Source organism: Prionailurus viverrinus, chromosome A2 (genome assembly GCF_022837055.1).
Source record: "Prionailurus viverrinus isolate Anna chromosome A2, UM_Priviv_1.0, whole genome shotgun sequence".
Taxonomy (NCBI): Eukaryota; Metazoa; Chordata; class Mammalia; order Carnivora; family Felidae; genus Prionailurus; species Prionailurus viverrinus.
Window position 1 is genome coordinate 141,805,745 of NC_062562.1, and position 20,954 is coordinate 141,826,698.

Sequence of the window (20,954 nt, forward strand, 5' to 3'; positions counted from 1 at the left end):
GTAGGTCGGCTAGAAATCACTTTTGGAATGCTACAGAGACATTGGCTGTCTTTATCAAAGACAATATGTTCATTTAGGAGAAGAATTTGAATGAACAAGACTCGCTTTTGAAACGCTAAAACCTGTGACGATTATAGTTGTAATGACGATGGTGCGTGTATGTGCATTTTTGTGAATAGATTACTGTCATTTCACCGCTATATTATCCATTATTAATAACTATGGCAGTGAGATGCGCTGGTCAGTCACAGATTTTGTAAATGGTCTGCCATCTTTAGTGGCAAGTAATATTTTATATTTTGTTGTAGCACAAAAGGTATGAGTGATATCCTTTCACTGACACGTATAAAGCAAGATGTGAGATTTTAAAAATGCGAAGCATGTCTTGGGTACATGTGCTGGAAGATTATGGCAGAGAAAAATGACCGAGGCTAATGCATTTGAAGCTTGCTATAAAGTACAATATAGTCTAAGGTAGGACTGTTTTGGATTTCTTCCAACCCATTTATTTCTAAAGAACCATAAGAACCTTATTAAATAGGGGTTATCCTGGGCAGTGTTATAATGTCCTTTTAAGTCTCAGCTTACTTTTCCCACATAGTTCTCCCTTTCCTCCAGAGACTATTTTATCCAGTCCTTCAGGAGCTCCCACACTGTTTCTCCTTCCCACTAGTCTAAAGGCACTAGTATTCATTTACTTCTTAAGTCACCATGTTTGGGTCCCATCTCTTACTCTGAGTAGACAAGGTGTCTTTCACCTTAAATCCTTAATTAAAGGAATATACACCATTCTTGAAGGAGCTGGAAGTTTCTGAGCCCTTTAAACCTCACTCTACCAGCTGAGAAGAAAGATGATCCTCCATTTAATACGTTGTCATTTCTTTTCTTTTTTTTTTTAATATATTAAATTTATTGTCAAATTGGTTTCCATACAACACCCAGTGCTCATCCCAAAAGGTGCCCTCCTCAATACCCATCACCCACCCTCTCCTCCCTCCCACCCCCCGTCAACCCTCAGTTTGTTCTCAGTTTTTAACAGTCTCTTATGCTTTGGCTCTCTCCCACTCTAACCTCTTTTTTTTTCTTTTTTCCTCCTCCTCCCTCATGGGTTCCTGTTAAGTTTCTCAGGATCCACATAAGAGTGAAACCATATGGTATCTGTCTTTCTCTGTATGGCTTATTTCGCTTAGCATCACACTCTCCAGTTCCATCCACGTTGCTACAAAAGGCCATATTTCATTTTTTCTCATTGCCACGTAGTATTCCATTGTGTATATAAACCACAATTTCTTTATCCATTCATCAGTGGATGGACATTTAGGCTCTTTCCATAATTTGGCTATTGTTGAGAGTGCTGCTATAAACATTGGGGTACAAGTGCCCCTATGCATCAGTACTCCTGTATCCCTTGGGTAAATTCCTAACAGTGCTACTGCTGGGTCATAGGGTAGGTCTATTTTTAATTTTCTGAGGAACCTCCACACTGCTTTCCAGAGCGGCTGCACCAATTTGCATTCCCACCAACAGTGCAAGAGGGTTCCCGTTTCTCCACATCCTCTCCAGCATCTATAGTCTCCTGATTTGTTCATTTTGGCCACTCTGACTGGTGTGAGGTGATATCTGAGTGTGGTTTTGATTTGTGTTTCCCTGATAAAGAGCGACGTTGAACATCTTTTCATGTGCCTGTTGGCCATCCGGATGTCTTCTTTTTTTTTTTTATTTAAAAAAAAATTTTTTTTTTTTCAACGCTTATTTATTTTTGGGACAGAGAGAGACAGAGCATGAACGGGGGAGGGGCAGAGAGAGAGGGAGACACAGAATCGGAAACAGGCTCCAGGCTCTGAGCCATCAGCCCAGAGCCCGACGCGTGGCTCGAACTCCCGGACCGCGAGATAGTGACCTGGCTGAAGTCGGACGCTTAACCGACTGCGCCACCCAGGCACCCCCCGGATGTCTTCTTTAGAGAAGTGTCTATTCATGTTTTCTGCCCATTTCTTCACTGGGTTATTTGTTTTTCGGGTGTGGAGTTTGGTGAGCTCTTTATAGATTTTGGATACTAGCCCTTTGTCCGATATGTCATTTGCAAATATCTTTTCCCATTCCGTTGGTTGCCTTTTAGTTTTGTTGGTTGTTTCCTTTGCTGTGCAGAAACTTTTTATCTTTATGAGGTCCCAGTAGTTCACTTTTGCTTTTAATTCCCTTGCCTTTGGGGATGTGTCGAGTAAGAGATTGCTACGGCTGAGGTCAGAGAGGTCTTTTCCTGCTTTCTCCTCTAAGGTTTTGATGGTTTCCTGTCTCACATTCAGGTCCTTTATCCATTTTGAGTTTATTTTTGTGAATGGTGTGAGAAAGTGGTCTAGTTTCATTCTTCTGCATGTTGCTGTCCAGTTCTCCCAGCACCATTTGTTAAATAGACTGTCTTTTTTCCATTGGATGTTCTTTCCTGCTTTGTCAAAGATGAGTTGGCCATACGTTTGTGGGTCTAGTTCTGGGGTTTCTCTTCCTTTCCATTGGTCTATGTGTCTGTTTTTGTGCCAATACCATGCTGTCTTGATGATGACAGCTTTGTAGTAGAGGCTAAAGTCTGGGATTGTGATGCCTCCTGCTTTGGTCTTCTTCTTCAAAATTACTTTGGCTATTCAGGGCCTTTTGTGGTTCCATATGAATTTTAGGATTGCTTGTTCTAGTTTCGAGAAGAATGGTGGTGCAATTTTGATTGGGATTGCATTGAATGTGTAGATAGCTTTGGGTAGTATTGACATTTTGACAATATTTATCCTTCCAATCCATGAGCAGGGGGGACTGTCTTTCCATTTCTTTAAATCTTCTTCAATTACCTTCATAAGCTTTCTATAGTTTTCAGCATACAGATCTTTTACATCTTTGGTTAGATTTATTCCTAGGTATTTTATGTTTCTTGGTGCAATTGTGAATGGGATCAGTTTCTTTATTTGTCTTTCTGTTGCTTCATTGTTAGTGTATAAGAATGCAACTGATTTCTGTACATTGATTTTGTATCCTGCAACTTTGCTGAATTCATGTATCAGTTCTAGCAGACTTTTGGTGGAGTCTATTGGATTTTCCATGTATAATATCATGTCATCTGCAAACAGCGAAAGCTTGACTTCATCTTTGCCAATTTTGATGCCTTTGATTTCTTTTTGTTGTCTGATTGCTGATGCTAGAACTTCCAGCACTATGTTAAACAACAGCGGTGAGAGTGGGCATCCCTGTGGTGTTCCTGATCTCAGGGAAAAAGCTCTCAGTTTTTCCCCATTGAGGATGATGTTAGCTGTGGGCTTTCATAAATGGCTTTTATGATCTTTAAGTATGTTCCTTCTATCCCGACTTTCTTGAGGGTTTTTATTAAGAAAGGGTGCTGGATTTTGTCGAAGGCCTTTTCTGCATCGATTGACAGGATCATATGGTTCTTATCTTTTTTTTTGTTAATGTGATGTATCACGTTGATTGATTTGCGAATGTTGAACCAGCCCTGCATCCCAGGAATGAATCCCACTTGATCATGGTGAATAATTCTTTTTATATGCCGTTGAATTCGATTTGCTAGTATCTTATTGAGAATTTTTGCATCCATATTCATCAGGGATATTGGCCTGTAGTTCTCTTTTTTTACTGGGTCTCTGTCTGGTTTAGGAATCAAAGTAATACTGGCTTCATAGAATGAGTCTGGAAGTTTTCCTTCCCTTTCTGTTTCTTGGAATAGCTTGAGAATAGGTATTATCTCTGCTTTAAACGTCTGGTAGAACTCCCCTGGGAAGACATCTGGTCCTGGACTCTTATTTGTTGGGAGATTTTTGATAACCGATTCAATTTCTTCGCTGGTTATGGGTCTGTTCAAGCTTTCTATTTCCTCCTGATTGAGTTTTGGAAGAGTGTGGGTGTTTAGGAATTTGTCCATTTCTTCCAGGTTGTCCAATTTGTTGGCATATAATTTTTCATAGTATTCCCTGATAATTGTTTGTATCTCTGAGGGATTGGTTGTAATAATTCCATTTTCATTCATGATTTTATCTATTTGGGTCATCTCTCTTTTCTTTTTGAGAAGCCTGGCTAGAGGTTTGTCAATTTTGTTTATTTTTTCAAAAAACCAACTCTTGGTTTCGTTGATCTGCTCTACAGTTTTTTTAGATTCTATATTGTTTATTTCTGCTCTGATCTTTATTATTTCTCTTCTTCTGCTTGGTTTAGGCTGCCTTTGCTGTTCTGCTTCTAGTTCCTTTAGGTGTGCTGTTAGATTTTGTATTTGGGATTTTTCTTGTTTCTTGAGATAGGCCTGGATTGCAATGTATTTTCCTCTCAGGACTGTGTTCGCTGCATCCCAAAGCGTTTGGATTGTTGTATTTTCATTTTCGTTTGTTTCCATATATTTTTTAATTTCTTCTCTAATTGCCTGGTTGACCCACTCATTCGTTAGTAGGGTGTTCTTTAACCTCCATGCTTTTGGAGGTTTTCCAGACTTTTTCCTGTGGTTGATTTCAAGCTTTATAGCATTGTGGTCTGAAAGTATGCATGGTATAATTTCAATTCTTGTAAACTTATGAAGGGCTGTTTTGTGACCCAGTATATGATCTATCTTGGAGAATGTTCCATGTGCACTCGAGAAGAAAGTATATTCTGTTGCTTTGGGATGCAGAGTTCTAAATATATCTGTCAAGTCCATCTGATCCAATGTTTCATTCAGGGCCCTTGTTTCTTTATTGACCGTGTGTCTAGATGATCTATCCATTTCTGTAAGTGGGGTGTTAAAGTCCCCTGCAATTACCACATTCTTATCAATAAGGTTGCTTATGTTTGTGAGTATTGTTTTATATATTTGGGGGCTCCGGTATTCGGCGCATAGACATTTATAATTGTTAGCTCTTCCTGATGGATAGACCCTGTAATTATTATATAATGCCCTTCTTCATCTCTTGTTACAGTCTTTAACTTAAAGTCTAGTTTGTCTGATATAAGTATGGCTACTCCAGCTTTCTTTTGGCTTCCAGTCGCATGATAAATAGTTCTCCATCCCTTCACTCTTTTTTTTTTTTAATTTTTTTTTAACATTTATTTATTTTTGAGACAGAGAGAGACAGAGCATGAACAGGGGAGGGGCAGAGAGAGAGGGAGACACAGAATCGGAAGTAGGCTCCAGGCTCTGAGCCATCAGCCAAGAGCCTGATGCGGGGCTCGAACTCACAGACCGTGAGATCGTGACCTGAGCCGAAGTTGGACGCTCAACCGACTGAGCCACCCAGGCGCCCCCCCCTCACTCTCAATCTAAAGGTGTCCTCAGGTCTAAAATGAGCCTCTTGTAGACAGCAAATAGATGGGTCTTGTTTTTTTATCCATTCTGATACCCTATGTCTTTTGGTTGGCGCATTTAATCCATTTACATTCAGTGTTATTATAGAAAGATACGGGTTTAGAGTCATTGTGATATCTGTATGTTTTATGCTTGTAGTGATGTCTCTGGTACTTTGTCTCACAGGATCCCCCTTAGGATCTCTTTTAGGGCTGGTTTAGTGGTGACAAATTCCTTCAGTTTTTGTTTGTTTGGGAAGACCTTTATCTCTCCTTCTATTCTAAATGACAGACTTGCTGGATAAAGGATTCTCAGCTGCATATTTTTTCTGATTAGCACACTGAAGATATCATGCCAATTCTTTCTGGCCTGCCAAGTTTCAAAAGAGAGATCAGTCAGGAGTCTTATAGGTCCCCCTTTATATGTGAGGGCACGTTTATCCCTTGCTGCTGTCAGAATTTTCTCTTTATCTTTGTATTTTGCCAGTTTCACTATGATATGTCATGCAGAAGATCGATTCAAGTTATGTCTGAAGGGAGTTCTCTGTGCCTCTTGGATTTCAATGCCTTTTTCCTTCCCCAGTTCAGGGAAGTTCTCAGCTATTATTTCTTCAAGTACCCCTTCAGCACCTTTCCCTCTCTCTTCCTCCTCTGGGATACCAATTATGCGTATATTATTTCTTTTTGGTGTATCACTTAGTTCTCTAATTTTCCCCTCATACTCCTGGATTTTTTTATCTCTCTTTCTCTCAGCTTCTTCTTTTTCCATAACTTCATCTTCTAGTTCACCTATTCTCTCCTCTGCCTCTTCCATCCGAGCCGTGGTCATTTCCATTTTGTTTTGCATTTCGTTTAAAGCACTTTTCAGCTCCTCGTGACTGTTCCTTAGTCCCTTGATCTCTAGCAAGAGATTCTCTGCTGTCCTCTATACTGTTTTCAAGCCCAGCGATTAATTTTATGACTATTATTCTAAATTCACTTTCTGTTATATTATTTAAATCCTTTTTGATCAGTTCATTAGCTGTTGTTATTTCCTGGAGATTCTTCTGAGGGGAATTCTTCTGTTTGGACATTTTGGATAGTCCCTGGAGTGGTGAGGACCTGCAGGGCACCTCCCCTGTGCTGTGGTGTATAACTGGAGTTGGTGGGCGGGGCCGCAGTCCGACCTGATGTCTGCCCCCAGTCCACCACTGGGGCCACAGTCAGACTGGTGTGTGCCTTCTCTTCCCCTCTCCTAGGGGCGGGATTCACTGTGGGGTGGCATGGCCCGTCTGGGCTACTTGCACACTGCCAGGGTTGTGATGCTGGGGATCTGGCGTATTAGCTGGGGTGGGTAGGCAAGGTGCACAGGGGCAGGAGGGGCAGGCTTAGCTCGCTTCTCCTTAGGTGATCCACTTCAGGAGGGGCCCTGTGGCAGTGGGAGGGAGTCAGATCCGCTGCCGGAGGTTTGGCTCCGCAGAAGCACATAGTTGGGTGTTTGCTCCGAGCGAGCAAGTTCCCTGGAAGGAACTGGTTCCCTGTGGGATTTTGGCTGGGGGATGAGCGGGGGAGATGGCGCTGGCGAGCGCCTCTGTTCCCCACCAAACTGAGCTCTGTTGTCAGGGGGCTCAGCAGCTCTCCCTCCCTTTGTCCTCCAGCCTTCCCGCTTTCCGAGCAGAGCTGTTAACTTATGACCTCCCAGACGCTAAGTCGCGCTTGCTGTCGGAACACAGTCCGCCCGGCCCCTCCGCTTTTGCAAGCCAGACTCGGGGGCTCTGCTTGGCCGGTGAGCCGCCCCTCGCCCCGGCTCCCTCCCGCCAGTCCGTGGAGCGCGCACCGCCTCGCCGCCCTTCCTACCCTCTTCCGTGGGCCTCTCGTCTGCGTTTGGCTCCGGAGACTCTGTTCTGCTAATCCTCTCTCGGTTTTCTGGGTTATTTAGGCAGGTGTAGGTGGAATCTAAGTGATCAGCAGGACGCGCGGTGAGCCCAGAGTCCTCCTACGTCACCATCTTCCTGACCTTCCCAATACGTTGTCATTTCAAAGACAGTCACGCAGAGAGCATTTTAGTGAGGTTCCTCATTGATGGTCAGTCCCAAACTTTTTGGTTATACTCAAGTAACCTGGTAAAGAACACCAAGGAAAAAGACGTTAATTTTTTTAGTGGCCTGATAGACTTTCGTTTTGAAGATTCCGTCCCACCCAAGTCTTACTGTGGTTAACTGTTTAACTTCCTGCTTCCTACTTTGAAAAGCTGAAGTCCCCTCTGCCATGGTTTCGGCCTTCGGTTGGTAAAGGTGCTTTGGCAGTGAGCTGATGATAGAGCCACAGCAAAAAATGGCAAAGCACAGCGCTGTAATGACTGCCAATCTCTGACACCCTGGTCGGGTCTGTTTGCAATTATTCTAGAGTGTGAAATAATTTCAAACTTCATTCACAAGTAAGGGGCAGTGGAAAAACACTGTTGTGAAATAAGAGACACCATGATAAGGTGTCTCAGATCCTCCAAAAGGGGGTTTCACTACTATTATGCATCTTTTCTGGGCTTGAGATACAGTAGGTGTTTCTTTAGGATCTTAGATTCAATCAGCGACGTTTATGATTCTTTTCAGAGTTTTTAATGCACTTGAACTACCTAATAACCTTATTTATGGGAAACTATTTTCTTGTTATCTATCCAATCTACCTAATGATTTTTCAGTAGGTATCTTTGTGTGACTATCTTTTTTGAGAATTTAAATTGTTATTTCATAACTCTTATTATTATATATAATCATTTGACTAAGTGTCAGAAAGGACTTAAAAGGAGAGCTGATGATATAAAAAGGAAGTTAGACACTGGAGGGACTCCACTAACTTTTAACATTTGACTAAGATAATATCCCAGTATTAAAGTATGGGTTAGTCAGTTTTCTGTATGAGAGAAGCTCACTCATTAGCCTCATCTCCTTACCTGGTAAAGTATACACTGAGATTCTAAACACAAGTACTCTGGAATTCACTATTATTTTCAGTAATAAAAAATTCCATTTAGGGGCGCCTGGGTGGCGCAGTCGGTAAAGCGTCCGACTTCAGCCAGGTCACGATCTCGCGGTCCGTGAGTTCGAGCCCCGCATCGGGCTCTGGGCTGATGGCTCGGAGCCTGGAGCCTGTTTCCGATTCTGTGTCTCCCTCTCTCTCTGCCCCTCCCCCGTTCATGTTCTGTCTCTCTCTGTCCCAAAAATAAATTAAAAACGTTGAAAAAAAAATTTTTATAAAAAAAAAATTCCATTTAGAAAATGTGCTTATGTGTTTTTATGTTCCTTTATTCAGAAATTTCCTTTCCTTTTAGGATAATAATCACTCATTTGTGAAACCAAATTCAGCGTAGTTGAAGACAGCTTCAGTATGTCTTCCCATTGTCAAAATCTTTTTTTGTGTGTATGAAGGTAATAAAAATGGTTAAAATAATGATTTGCTGAAGAGCACCTGGGTGGCTCAGTCGGTTAAGCATCTGACTCTTGACTTTGGCTCGGGTCATAGCCTCATGGTTCATGGGTTCAAGCCTGCATCATGGTCTGCACTGACAGTGCAGAGCCTGCGTGGCATCCTCTCTCTCCCAAGCTCTCTGCCCCTCCCCGCTCACATGCTCTCTCTCTCTCTCTCTCTCAAAATTAATAAACTTAAAATAAGTAAATAAATAAGTAAATAAAAGAATGATATATGGAAAAGAAAAAGAAAGACAGAAAAGAGAAAAAGCAAGCAAACAAGTTCTGATGTAAAATCTACATTAGACTTAACTTTTTTCCCAGTTTATAGTCATGGCAAACGTTACCCAGAAATATCAGCTTTGTATTGTAATCCAACCAACATCTTTGGGAAGAAATGTGACCTGGCTGAAAGCGAAGAATGCTGATGGCTAACTGGAATGGCAGGTTTTCAGGATGTTTTTGATTAAACATTTGCCCCGAGAAGAAGCGACTATATCTCTCTGTTCTCCAGGACACTCAGATCGGTAATGCTGTGTGTGTTAAGACTACTAAACCAGCCACTGGGCGGATGCTGGCCCTCCCAAGGAAAAATCTGCAATTGATTTAAACAAAAGATTATTTGGACTAATAAAATGTACTAATGTAGTGGCCAGAGTACAGTTTTCTTCTTCTTCTTCCCCACAAAGTATCTCACTTTTTAGCTGGTAGAAGGCCTATAGCTAAGTAACAAGAAGCAATCCACTATTAAATGAACTAAACAAGGAGGCCATTAGACTGATGTCGATCTCGCACCATGATGGCTTACAGAAGCAAACCAAATGCTGAGCCTGTAAATGCCTCCAGATTACAAAATCAAAATGCTAAGGACAACCAATCACAAACAGCCAACTAGGCTCTAAGCTATAGCCCATCTACTAATTTCCTTTCTTTGCTTCCACATTTTCTCTGCAGTAAGTCCTTCCCCTGGTTCCTGTTGGCAGAGTGCTTCTAACCCCGTTTGGAATCGACTTTTGCTCAAAATAAACCCTCAAAAATTTTAATGTGCCTCATATTACCTTTTGACGTTACCTAAAGTCAAGAAGGGATGGGGATGATTAAAAATACAGGGGCTTTTATAAGATCCAAATGCAGGAAGTACAGCTAGTCCTCCCTGGAACTGAAAAGGAGAAAATAATCAAGCCTCTTTCTGTCTCCCTGTCTCTTTCTGTCTTTATCGTTAGCTCTGTCTCTATCTCTGTCCTACATATACACACGTGCACACAGACACACACACATCCTTTGTCTTGGATGTATATTGGCTTCATTCTTTTCTTTTTACAGATTGGCTACTTAGGCTTAATGCCCAGGTCCATCTGGTCTTTTAGTTCAAGTTTTCATACAGCTAATGAAATCTCTGTGTCCCTATTTTTAGATTCTAGGAAGAGAGAATCATTTTGGCCCTGGATGTGACATCCATACTGAGCCCAGAGCCCCTGAGTCTATATTCTGGCACAGATGACCAGCTGTGTGGTCTTAAATATGTCATTTTGTCAATCTGGGTTGCAGTCTGGGGATCCAGGCATGGGGAGAGGCAGCCAAGTTAGAGGTAAAGGCCTGAGCCAGTCCGAGTAGGGTGGAGGAGAAAGCAGGGGTGGACAGGAAGTTCATTCTCTATCTCCATCTCTGCTTTGAACTTTGGAGCTTCATTTTTAGAATCACCTTAAGAGACCGTACCAGATACACAAAGAAACAATTTTCTTTTCTTTGTGGGTACTCTTTCCTCACCTCTGCCCTTTCCTATTTCCCTCAATTCATTTCCTCCTCCTCTTTCCTTCATTTGCCTCTTAACAACAAACCACAGTCTGAGGATTGCCAAAGATAGACGCTGGTGCCTGTGTTAGAGACCAGGAGAGAAGGCTGAAGAGCAGGAGGAGGTTGGGAGGCCAACCCAAGCCTGGAAGTCTGGCTCACAGCGTGTGGGGAGGTAGCCTCACGGTCTATTTCTATGGTAGCTATTACTGGGCTTGTGGATATGAGCAAATGCCAGTTTTGACCAGCTCTGCTTGTATTATTCCTGTGAACAAGACAACTCTACTCCACAAATGGAGATGTCTAAAACAACCAATTTAAATTAATAGTCAAAACAAATCATAAGATAAATACCCCCTACTTATTTAAAAAAATACAGTAGTCCAAGTTGATAGTATGGAATTTGTAACTGATTTCTGTTAGTCAGTTATAAAAATTTCAGTCATTAGGAAGTAGAGGCTGCCTGTAGTCTGAAGGACCAAACTATCTATCTATCTACCTTTCTTTCTTTTCTTTCTTCCTTTTCTTTCCTTTCCTTTTCTTTCTTTCTTTCTTTCTTTCTTTCGTTCTTTCTCTTTCTTTCTATATTTGATACCCTTGTTAAAAACAAATCCATCTCATTCTTTTATAATCATATTCCATGCTTATTCGCCTGGGCCAGAATCAACTTCAAATGCTACTTTTTTTTAATTATATATTCTCATTATGGTTTGTTAATATGGATCTAATACACTGCAGTGGAATACACTGCATTCCACACTACGTTGACTTATATGTTAGTGAGACTGTCATAATTTATTTATTCTACAAAGCGTTTATAAGATATTCATGTTTACATATTAGTATTTACATCACAGGAGTCTATGTTTAGTGCTAGTATTCAAACTCTAGGAGAAAAATGATTCCTGTGGTATTTCACTTTTAAAGTGGTGTATACTAATTAATATATGGTACTACATGCTGCTTTGTAAGCAGAAACCAGAGAAAACCAGGTCATGCATCCTTTTTACTATTGTACTCATTCATGTGCAATATGAAACCACTGTGTCTCATATTTATTAATTTATTTCAAAACAAAAACAAAACCAACCTTGCGATCTTGCCAAAGAAACTGAAACAAGTTTCTTCTTGGAAGGGACTGGATTTGAGTAAATAAAGTTTATTATGCTGTCCTTCAACCCATGGCCAAATCGTCCACAACCCTGCCTCTCCAATAGTTACAATGATTTGAACTTTTCTATGGCCAGAATCCAAACTGCTTCTTTGTTAACACTGTAGTGGGAGACATGTAAAGCCATTTAGGACTATGGTGGATACTGACTTGAATTTATTCTGTGAGATTATTTATTCAAATTATCCTTGAATGAAGGCAATGCAAAAAAAATGTTTTGTTTTATTTTTTCAAAAAAATGTTTTAACTGCCTGTGACACTAAGACCTATAAACTGTTACATTAAGTGTAATTAATCTGACTTAAAAAAAAAAGGGAATCTACCTGTATAAACTAATAGTAGGTGGCAGGAATAAACACCTTTATTTCTTTTTATTTTTTATTTGAGAGAGAATGAGAGAGAGAGAGAGAGAGAGAGAGAGAGAGAATACAAGCAGGGGAGAGGGATAGAGGGAGAAAGAGAGAGGGAAAGAGAGAGAGTGAGAGAAAGACAGAGGGAGAGAGAGAGAGAGAGAGAGAGAATCTTAAGCAGGCTCCATACTCAACACTGAGCCCAAGGGGGGCTGGGGCTCGATCCCACAATGCTGGGATCATGACCTGAGCCGAAATCAAGACTCGGATGCTCAACGGACTGAGCCCAGAACAACCCAGGGCACCCAAGTGCCCCAGAACAACTTCCTTTCAGTAATTTACAGTATGAATTAAGTTTCAGTGTTAAGAGTGAATGATATTACAAATTGGTAAAGGAAAGTAGTCCATGTGAATTCTTCAGTGTTTCATGACACTACAGAAAAACAGAGAAGAGTCAGGAAAATAGCTATGTCTGAGCTTCATATTCCTCACATGTAAAATGAAGGAGACAGAGGATCCTGAACACCTTCCCAGATATTACTCCTATTCAGTGTTTTGCAAAGACCCCGGGATGATGCCTGTAGTGGGCTTCCATTAGTCAGTTCTAGAAGATCTGCAACAGAGCCTGAGCAAAAGAAGTCCGGCTTTGAGAATCTCTGAAAACAGAGATTGCTTTCCCTTTTCCTTTGCTTAGCAACTGGATGTGATGAACTTTGGCTGCTAGCAAGGCAGGCTTGTTCCTTGCTAGAGAACTTTGTGGACACATCTGCTTTGATCAGTGTTTCAATATAGCAGCATGAATATCATCCAAATTATTAAATAGATGAAGGCAGTTTCCTAAGGGGGCTGCCATCTGCTTTGTCTACTAGTCCTAAGGGGACTGAGCATGTAACATCATGTTTTGAAAAACATCAGAGAAAATGAGTCAAGAAACTGCTGATCATAGAATCCAGACCATTGACTTCATATTTACAATACTGAAGCATATTTAAAGCTCTTTGCTTTAAGCCATTATAAATAATTTTAAAAGTATTGACCTAACAAAATAGAGCTTTTTTGTTTTGTTTTGTTTTGTTTTTTTAATTGGACAAGATATGGATTTCAGATTTTGTGAGCACAGAAAAAAAAAAATAATGCAAAAACATTCTTGGCTATAGTTCTCTCCCCTGGCTTTCATGAGCCTTCTTTAAAGCCAGAGAATTGGTTTCTTATCCAATAGTGTAGGCAGCCTTAGAGCACTGCCACTAAAAGGAAGTTCAAAATGACTACAATGCACTTTGTGAATATGGATTCTATCCGGAGGCTAAATGAAAATCTATAGCAGAAAACAATAATAAAAGATTGTACTCCAAGTGGTAGGCACATAATTTTAGTAATTTAATAAAACTGTAACAAATAAGTAAACATATTACTTCTCTAATTTATTGATGGCCCAATACCAGCTGTGATAGGAACGGATGTTTTATGAATTCATGAATTATTCTTTTGCTTAGTCTTTCATTCCTGAAACTAAATGTTTAAGTCATGTTTTTAGCTTTCATTCTTTGTATTACATAAAAAGAACTCTTCCTTCAGTCCTAAAAATGTAAGTGGAACATATTTGTATAACCCAAACATATTTTTTCATTATTAATGGCACAGCCAGCCAGTCATGAAGGTTACGATTCGCTATTTGAATACACAATTGAAGGTGCCCAGCTTGTCGTTTGGGTAGGAGAGCTGTATGTTATTAATGTGAGGGAATTACTACTGAACTCTAATCCTACCAACTGTGTTTTTCTTGGAAACATGTTTCTCTATATCTGCCTTTGGGATTGTTTTAGTGATCATATCTGGCATACAGTGATTGTATAGTGATATAAAGTCATTTACTCACATGGCATATGTAAGTCATGGGTCCTGTGGTTTCCATTTAAAAAATATTTACTCAGGGGCGCCTGGGTGGCTCAGTCGGTTAAATGTCGAACTCTTCATTTTGGCTCATGTCATGATGTCACAGTTTGAGTTCAAGCCCCACATTGAGTTCCATGCTGGCAGCATGGAGCTTGCTTGGGTTCTTTCTCTCTCTCTCTCTCTCTCTCTCTCCTCTCTCTCTGCCCCTCCCCCACTTGTCCTGTCTCTCTCTCTCTCTCTCTCTCTGTCTGTCTCTGTCTCAAAATAAATAAACTTAAAAAAGATATATGTTTACTCAGCTGTCCTAATTGTTATTAAATGAAGTCCAAATTCCTTGTTTGAACCCTACTCAACACATGCCTATGAGTCAGAGAAAACTCTTTCATTTGCTTCTATTTTATTAATTTAATTTTATTTTATTAATTTTATTTTAGAAAGAGAGAGAGTGTGAGAGGGGGAGAGGGGCAGAGGGGCAGAAGGAGAGACAGAGAATCTTAAGCAGGCTCCACACTCAACATGGAGCCCGATGCAGTGTTCAATCCCACAACCCTGTGATCATGACCTGAGCCGAAATCAAGAGTCAGATGCTCAACCAACTGAGCCACCCAGGTGCCCCATCATTTGCTTCAATTTTAGATGGAATAGAATTCCCTTGACAGTTAACTTTAAACTTGTCTTTTAAAAATCCACCAAGGGTTTATTACAACCTAGACTCAAATTTGCTTATTGGAGCATTGTGCCCCTTGATAAAATGGAATCAAGTTTTATGGGACTACTTCTAGACCCATGATGGGAAATTGCTAGAAAATTATTACTAAAATGTAGACAATAGGCAAGGGAGCTGTCCAGTAAATTAACACGAATCTTTCTGAATAAGGAAACTTTAATAGTAAATAGAAAATGACATGTATGGAAAACAGTAAAGATATAAATGACACTGTCAGAGAAATGAAATAAAATCCTGGCTGACCACTTAATTTACTAGGTGATCCCATGAAAATTACTTAACCTGATGTCTGTACTTCACCGTCCTAATCAGATAAATGGGTGCGATAGTGGTACATCTTTCCTAAAAGTTGTAAGGATTTGGGGTGTCTGGGTGGCTCAGTCGGTGAAGCATCCGACTCTTGATTTTGACTCAGGTCATGATCCCAGGCTCATGGGAGCGAGCCCTGCAATGGGCTCCATGCTGGGCGGCATGAAGCCTGCTTAAGATTCTCCCTCTCCCTCTGTCCTTCTCCTGCTCACTCTCTCTCTCTCTCTCTCTCAAAAAAAAAGTTGTTGTGAGGAGTAATTGAGATTTTTTTTTAAGTAAAGAAGTTGGTAGAGTGCCATGCTCATAGACATCCCTCAATATTGATTAATAGTAGTAATGTGGTACTTAGCACAGTGCCTGGCATGGAGTTTTTGATAATAGTGTAGAGGGTGCATTGAAGAAACATCATGGTTGGCCTGTAACCATAATGAAAAGTTTGTCTCTGACTGCTCCTTTACAATTTACTCACCAAGAAGACATTTCTCTTGTCAATAGATGAAAACTGAGCAGATCCATTCTTAGTAAGGGTAATAAAAAGTAAGCACATGGTTATGGTTATTTTAAGGTACAAAATGCTCTGTCAAGTCATAAATCTGGTATTCAAAGATCTGTATTAACATTTCACTCTTCCATCAAAATTACACTTTCACCTTCTCTTCCTGTGCCTTCTGGCATCTGCAGTTGGTTGGCCGAATGCCTTGGGTGGGAAAGGGGGTGTGAGGCATCACTGTGATGTTTTCACTCTGTGCCCTCTGTGTCAGACCACATCAGGGATGGATTAGGGGAGAACAGGGGGCAGGACTGCCAAGTTCTTTCTTGACTGATCACTGAGCCTGGCAGGAACTAGCTTATTCTCTGGCTCTAGATGTTTAAGCATTGATCTTTGTCTAGTGGCCTTCTCTTTGGCAAGCCACTACTCCCTCAGCCAGAGTCTCTAGGAGCATATTTTGTACATACCTTCTCACTGTTGAAGCCCCCATCACGTTCCCAGGTTGCCATCTTAGCAGTATTTGAAATGGCTCCAGGCACACATTTCCCTTTTAGCCTACATTTAGTCTGTAAGGAACAATCTCTTACTCCTTGTCCATGCCACTTGTGGGACTGTAGTTACTTCCCAAATGCTCTTCTCTACCTTTCCCTCTACAGGGCCTGTATCAGGTGAATGCCATCACATCACATCACATCACCTCACATCACCTCACGTCACCTCACGTCACAGCATCTCTCAATTGCAGGCAACAAATTACAAACTCTCCGAGTGGTTCCCTGGAAGCCTGCTCTCTTTAGGCTAAAGAGAAGGAAGAAACACCGGTCCTCCCTGTTCTTCCTGCTTCTCACAGGGCAACCTGTCACCCCTCTGAAGCAGAGAGGGGACCCCTCAGGGAGCCATTCCCTCCAGGAAATCTCCTCACAAATCTCCTTGAACACTTGTATGTTTCTAAAACGGATAAGGAGGGATTAAAAAACTGTGGGGTAGTTTATGATTTCTCCTTTGGAATTTCTGTTAGATGTAGAGTAAATCTATATTATTATAGAAATAATAACAAGCACAATAATAATAAATAACATTTATGGAGTGCTTACCAATGCCAGATATTGTGCATGTGCTATTTTATTTAATCTGTTAAAAAGAAAATCCTGCTATAAAATAGGTCCTAGTTTCTAATTCAAAAAAATAAGGATACTTACTGAAGCATAGAGAACTTTAGTTATACGTTCAAGCCCACATAGCCAATTAAAGCCCTGGCATTTTAATTTTGAGGGACACAAGCACATTGTAAGCTGCTTCTTCATTACTATTAAATGAATCAGTGATTTTATATTAGTCTTATTTTCCATTATCCCCTAGGATTTTACACAGTTCCTGACAGAAGATAGGCTTCAAATTTTTATTGAATGAGTGGGAAAAAAAACAAGCGACAAAACTCGAAAGATTTTATAAAATAGATTATATTCTTTTTTTAAAAAATTTTTTTATGTTTATTTATTTTTGAGACAGAGAGAGACAGAGCATGAATGGGGGAGGGTCAGAGAGAGGGAGACACAGAATCTGACTGTCAGCACAGAGCCTGACACGGGGCTCGAACTCACGGACCGCGAGATCATGACCTGAGCCGAAGTCGGCCGCTTAACCGACTGAGCCACCCAGGCGCCCGTAAAATAGATTATATTCTTAAGGACAAAAGTTTTTTGGTTTTTTTTTTGTTTTTTTTTGTCTGCAATTGGGTCAATGTATGAATTTGTTGGGGGTGGGACACATTTCAGGCCATAACACATGGTAACAACTGTAACAATTCCACAACATGGGTTGACAGCCTCTTTTTGAAATATCTTCCTGGATTTGTGTGGTCAACTAATTTGAGAAACTGGCAGTGGTATTTTTCAATGAAAAATTTTTACTACCACTTAGCTTACCAGAGAGAAAGAAACACATGCTCAGAATCGAACACCCTTGTTTTACAAACAGATTTGGTTTGTGGAATCTGCACTCCTTCTAACTCTCTGGTGACTGTAAGAAGTGAGATCAGAGTCTTTACATGTTCTGATCTTCTGGGGCAAATTATTCCCCAGGAACTGAGTGAGGAGCGCATGTTCACAGGGTCAGCCGTGAACACAGCTCCCCACAGAACTGAGAAAGGAGACTTGGAATCTGGCTCATTAGCTTTTACTCTGCAGATTCCTTGTTCATTTAAAAAGAGGTCAGCGTCTTAGCCCCTTTTTTTGGTTTCATTACAGCTCGCTCTTCTCTGCAGAACTCTTCTTTGATTTCTAAGTTTTTAGAATTTTCTTGGCAGGATTTGCTAGAGTTGCTCTTAAAGTTCTCTCGTGACCAGTTTTGGAATTTTCCATAATAAATGCTTTTCACAATTGGTAATTGTAAACACCATATGCCTTCTGTTTATTTAATTCTTCTCAAGGCTTCATCAAATCCCTATTTATAATATAAAGAAAAAGCACCATGGAATTTAGACTTGTTAAAGAAGGATGATGTAGCCCGTTTCCCGGGTTTGAAATCTGCCTCTCCAATTTCTAATCAGTGTGTCTTGGGAAAGTTATTTAACTTCTCTGTGTCTTGGCTTCCTCATCTGTAAGATGGGGATAAAATAAGATGTTGTTGAGATTAAAGGAAGTGATGTACTTAAGAGGACTTAGAATTAACACAGAATGCTGCTTGGCACAAGGAAACACTCGGGAAATGTTAGCTGCCAATCAGTTTTGTTGCTATTGTTTTTACTGAGTAGTGTGGATGTCCTTTGGCAGTTGAGGAAACTCCATGATGCTGCTTCTCACTATTCAGAACCGGCTACCAGGGGAGGGGAGGTCACGGCCAGGTTCCAGGAAGACCAAACCTCTGTAGGATTGTATGGGACTCTGGGCTCTTGGCTTTGCCCTTGTCCATTTCTTCCAAGCTGGGGACATGACTTAAGTGAAGTAAAATCAACTTTCAACCTCCCTTCCTCCCATTCCCCCGACCTACTCCCTTGACCGCTAGCTGGAAGTGGACACTAGACTTTTGGATTTAGCTTTCACTTCATGTTTATGAACATGGGCTTCTTCACACAGCACTGGGAAGCCATTTAGGTTTACTTTAGTGAACGTCTTATCTTCTTTGGTACTTTCTGCCAAAGTTCCATCTACCACCAGAAGATATCTCAGTGCTCTACCACCTAAGGCTCTTCGTGCCGTCCAGGTGCTCAGATCCATCCTGGGGGGAATCCTCCTGGGCTGGTCTCCTCAGAAGGCACGAGAAATTACAGGCAGTTTAAAACTGGAGAGACTGGGATGAGGAAGACAGTTCAGGAAGGTAAATCAGTGTGCCAGCGAGATGTTGCATATTTGGGAAGCATCCTCCTTGCAGCACAGACTCTGGGATAAGTCAGAGTGATCTGAGTCCTTGGGCAGGTCCTTCAACTTTGGTAAGCTTTGGTTTCCTGATGTGTAAAATGGAGTTAATTATATTTCCTACTTACAGGTGAGTGTTGAAAGATTTATGAAGTTTACATCTATTTATCTATCTTTCCATCATCTCTCTTAGATATAACTTTATCTGGGGGCCTAACACATTGTACGTATTCAATAAATATACTGTAAAGAAAGAAAGAGGGAAGGAAAGAAAGAAAGGAAGGAAGGAAGAAAAAAGAAAGAAAAGAAAGGAAGAAAGGAAAGGGAAAGTAAGGAGGGACGCAGGAAGGAAAGAAGGAAGGAAGGAAGGAAGGCAGGAAGGAAGGAAGGAAGGAAAGGAAGGAAGGAGAGAGAAAGAAAGGAAAAGGAAAGAAAAAGAAAGAGTGACATGTCTCTACTCAAGGCAGCTAGGCTGGCCAGCTTCTGCTCTCTCTTTCTTGCACTAAGTTGTAGCCACCAGAGACATTTGTGCCTAGACCAAAACACCAAATTTGGAGAGGCAGGTGGGAGGTCTCCTGGAATTGCCCTCTTCTAGTTGAGGGGCAGAGTATAGGCTGAGGGGAGGAAGCAAGTGCAGTGGGGCAGGTTGATGGTGAAAACAACGAAGTGATTTGTGTTCATGGGAGAGGGTTAGGTATGGTCTCCAGGATTCATTCATCCCAAGAAAATATGAATGTTAAGAAAAGCCTTTGGGAGATTATACTGCTGTTCAGATTCAGATTCAACCAAGAGAGTTATATTCTACAAAGTGTTTGATACGCTATCAAGGCCATTTGTTTTGGTGATATATCATTTGTAGCCTGATGAAAAGCAATGACTTAGGGGCACCTGGGTGGTTCAGTCGGTTAAGCATCTGAATCTCGGCTGTGGCTTAGGTTGTGATTTCATGGTTTTGTGAGTTTGAGCCCTGAATCAGGGGATTCTTTCTCTCCCTCTCCCTACTTCCTTACTCACACCATCTCTGTCTCTTTCAAAATAAATAAATAAACTTAAAAAAAAGGACTAAGATGAGGCCCATTTCAAGGCAGACATTTTCCTGGGTTGTCCCCTGCCACTGGGCTGACTAGATGCTCATCTGCTTTCTTTCATGCATAATCAGCCCTACTTTATAACTTTCCAGACACTGGAGCCAGTGAGCGTGTTAACTGTATTAGTTCCCCCCCTACACCAACTACATGTCCCTTGTTGTTTATCAATTAGTATATATTCAGTGTCACTGTCTTCAGTTAGCACTTGTTACTAGTATCAGTGCTGAAGTCAGGGATTCCCTGATTTTTTTACTTGAGAGGAAGCAGGAAAAGCATCAATAGCAGCTCAAACTGATACAGAACTGGTTAGTCATGAGGTATTTCAAGGAGCTCTAGTCTGGCCTTTGAGCAAAGTAGTCTGATGAATTAGCGAACACTGACAAGACAGGATAGAAATGGTTTCGGAAATTCAGGAAAAGAACTCATTTAGGTTGTGTGTTTTTCATCCTGCAGAGACTCCTTCTGTCTTCTTCATTTTATATCCTTGCCTTATTCCTATTATTTCCATAGCGCTCTTTTGCCCTGGTGACATCTCCTTTCAAAAAAGTTAATAAACTCACTCTTGGGTGTAAATTCATTTAGCTATCAAGTTGCCTAATTTGTGTAGGGTCCACAGCCAGCAGGTTTGTGAAGTTTGCTTCCTGCCCCCCGAGAGTGGACTTCATAACTTGGTAGGAATTGCATGAATGGATTACATACACTTAGACGGTTTCTCTCTCCAGTGGATTGATACTGATTAAGCATCCAAGTATCTTCAGGCTACATGAAGCAGATGAAATATATCATGGAGGTGAGTGAATCATCCTGAAGATCCTGAAATCAGTGGACCTGGTTGCTTGGAGATTCCAAATGGGCAGCAACAGCTCCTGGGAACTACAGCTTCTCTGGAAAGTCTACTTGATGAGAATAGGTGCCATATCTGTGTTGTTCATCACCAAGCCTACACAGGACTTGAACACCATACATTTACATCGACTGTTGTTGCAGGGAGCCAAAGAATTTAAAGGCTGTTCTTACAGAGGAAAACAGGGGAGG

At 41.0% G+C, this 20,954-nt stretch overlaps 1 long non-coding RNA gene across 1 annotated transcript in view; it reads right to left on the minus strand.

The window, feature by feature from the left end:
* Window positions 1–7,200: 7,200 nt before the first annotated feature.
* Window positions 7,201–20,954, minus strand: part of LOC125148893 (uncharacterized) — a 471,931-nt gene continuing 458,177 nt past the window's right edge. Inside the window, exon 5 of the long non-coding RNA XR_007145735.1 lies at window positions 7,201–7,403. This is a non-coding gene — a long non-coding RNA (uncharacterized LOC125148893). The remainder of the gene's footprint in view (window positions 7,404–20,954) is intronic.